This window comes from Cicer arietinum, chromosome 2 (assembly GCF_000331145.2).
Source record: "Cicer arietinum cultivar CDC Frontier isolate Library 1 chromosome 2, Cicar.CDCFrontier_v2.0, whole genome shotgun sequence".
NCBI lineage: Eukaryota > Viridiplantae > Streptophyta > Magnoliopsida > Fabales > Fabaceae > Cicer > Cicer arietinum.
Genome location: NC_021161.2, coordinates 41,671,503 through 41,674,900, shown reverse-complemented (window position 1 = coordinate 41,674,900; position 3,398 = coordinate 41,671,503).

The following is a 3,398-nucleotide window of genomic DNA, read 5'->3' as shown; positions in this document are numbered from 1 at the left end:
AAAAAATAACTCAAATCACCAATTTTAAAAGGAGATGTTACCATAAGTTGGTACATTACTCTTCTTTTTTTGTTGGACCGATAAGCGTCTAGAATTTTATCAGTCACGAAACTAGTTTAATTTAAAATAAAATAAAAAGAGTTAAACATATTTTTAAAAAAAATTAAAATTAATATATTAAATTTAGTTGGTGAATGAAAAAAATTAATTTTTCCTTATATAAAATATAAAATAAAACTGAAATAAAGAAAATGAAATCAATAGTAACTATTTTTAAAAATAGTTCAACAATGTTTTAAAAATTCAAATTTTATTTATTATTAAATCTATAATAATTACTAATATATTTTTCAATTTCAATAACTAAATTATTTGTAAGAAATTTATCATCAATTTTATTTATGAGTTGTCTCTTGATAATTTTTATTATAAAAAATATTTTATTTGAAGTTGAAGTAGAGATAGAAAACCCTAAACAATAGGAATATATATGACAATTGAGTGATAATTTTTTCTTTTTGACTTTTTGTTTCTTTTAATTTTTTGTTAATAAATTTATTTAATTTAGCTAAACATAAAACTATACTTACTTGTTCCAAAGCATAACATTATTTGGGAATTGGGATAGTCAAAACAACTTTAAAATTAGACTACGATCCACCGAAAAAGCCATTTAAATATATCAAATCGACATTAAAAAAAATATGAATACTATTTTATTATTATTATTATATTAAATTTTGAATTTTATATTAAATTATAAGTTTATTAATTTTTAGTAATTTAATCGTATTAGTCTATAATAATTTTCTACCTATTCAATACATTATTATAAAATAGAATAGAAATACATATATATCATATATATATATATATATATATATATATATATATACTTATTTAAAGATGTTAATATGAAATAAACTAACATGTCATATGAGATTTTCATGCAACGCACCATTATAACTTGTTAGAACATCAACATGATCTTAAAAAAATAAAGAGAGAAATCACAAATAAAAACATAAGGCGTTTGGTAATGAAGTTCAACCAATTATGCATATGTCTCTGACTAAGGATTATTGTAGTTCATTTTTATTGGATGCAAGAATTATGATTTACAAATTACAAGTTGTGCTTAAATGGTAATATTTTTAAGATTTAGATTACAATAATACACTTAAAATATTCCGTCGGACAAAAGTGGTCCTTGTAATTTAAGTGCCTTAGATGAATAAAAAAGTGACGCCTTTGTAATCGTTTAAATATTATTTTTTGTATTTTTATAAAATTATTAATAATTCAATTGTTATTAAGATTTTAAAAACCATCATTTACAAATTTTATCAAAAAAAATATATAGAAGTAAAAACAGTTAGACTATTTAATTTATCATGTAAATGTAAGTCTTAAATAATAGTTTAACAATTTGAATTTTAAGAAACTTTTTTCAATAAAACCCAAAAATTAAATGAATAATTAATATTATTCTATAAGATGAGCATGTATTAAAAAAACAAATAAGTGTCTTCAAGAAATTTATTATTTATAATTTCATTTTAAAATATTTTAAAAAAACTTATCTAATATTGTAAAATTTACATTTTTAATTGCTTAACAAGTAACTTAAGAACATTTCTCAGCAAAATCTATATTCTAAGATATTATAAGATTCTAGGGGTGGGGTGGTAAAATCGATGGTAATAGATGAATTGAAACAATCCATTAATCAATTAAGATCCATTAAAAATTAGTCAAAAGATGTTTAATCCAATCTACCAAATATCATATTTTTAAAGGATGGATACCTAACCTTCCAATCCTCTTGATAAATTTTTAGACATTCTAATAAATTATATACTTACAATAATAATACTTTTTATTATTTCTAAAAATAATTTCATTTATTATGTTATTTTAATAAAAAATAAACATGATTTTTAAAAATATTATCGATATTAATTTCAAAAACTATTTTTAAATAATTCTTAAGATAATTTTATTATTTAAAAAATATTTTTTAGTTTTGGAAAGAAAATAATCTTTTTTTATTATTTTAATTAAAATACTTTTTATATTAATTTTTTAATTTTTTAATCATTTTAAAAATAAGTAATTTATTTATTATTAATTTAATAATAGAGTGTTGGTGTAAACCCTAACGTCAATCTATTTAATATATTCTAATATATGTATCATGAATTTAAATTATATATCTAATTTTGATAATATGTACAAGACATTATTTATTATGTTATTACACATCTAATATAATAAAATTCTTAGAATAAATACTTCGTTTTAACATAATTTTTTTTTATCATCCGCAAATCAAACTCAATCTACTTTTAATCGGATTGATTTGATTTAAATTTAATATAAAAATCACGTATTAAAAATTCAATTTATTTCAATTAAAATTAATTAATTAAGATATCAAGTTTGACTTAAAAAAAATATATATTCAACCCAATCCATATCCACTATGTGATTATAGAGATCCTGGATCCTATGACATATTTTACCACGTTCCTGAATCACTATATGGTTAAGAAAATATACAAATATCAACTTGCAAATCCTGCAATGACAATTAAAAATATAGGATACTTATATTTAAAGTTATGTATTTATAAATATGATATGAAATTATAGACTACAATAGAAATGACCCACGTAAATAAACTTTTGATGGTTTTATCGATGCAAATAAACTTTTGCAGATCTCTATCATTGAAATATCTCATTATTATGCATGAATTGTTAAAGTTCACATGAATCATATTGTATGTATATTGTGCCCCACGTAATTATTTCCATGTATATAAAATATTTATTTTTTATTTAACGATTTGGAATGTATCAAAAATTTTACAGTTAATCTTTTATATTTAATACTTTTCAATCTTATTTCATCTTTAATGTTATTATTATGAGTAAAAATTTATTTTTATTCTTAATAAAAACTATGAGATAAAATTGAGTTTTTTTATACTCCACATTTAATATCAACATCACCACAATTTAAAAATAAAAAATGAAAAAAGCATCCTCATAATTTTCTAAATTTTTCGTATGTTTGACTTATCTAAAATAAATAATTTATTTTAAAAAATAAAATAAATAATATCAAATTTTATTATTTATAATTAAATTACTTGTTGATATTATACACACATACATGATTTAGTGATGATATCATCTATTGATTTACTTGCTTTATCAACTTTTCTGACTTATCTAAAATAAATAATTTATTTTAAAAAATAAAATAAATAATATCAAATTTTATTATTTATAATTAAATTACTTGTTGATATTATACACACATACATGATTTAGTGATGATATCATCTATTGATTTACTTGCTTTATCAACTCTTCACCTTATAAGAATA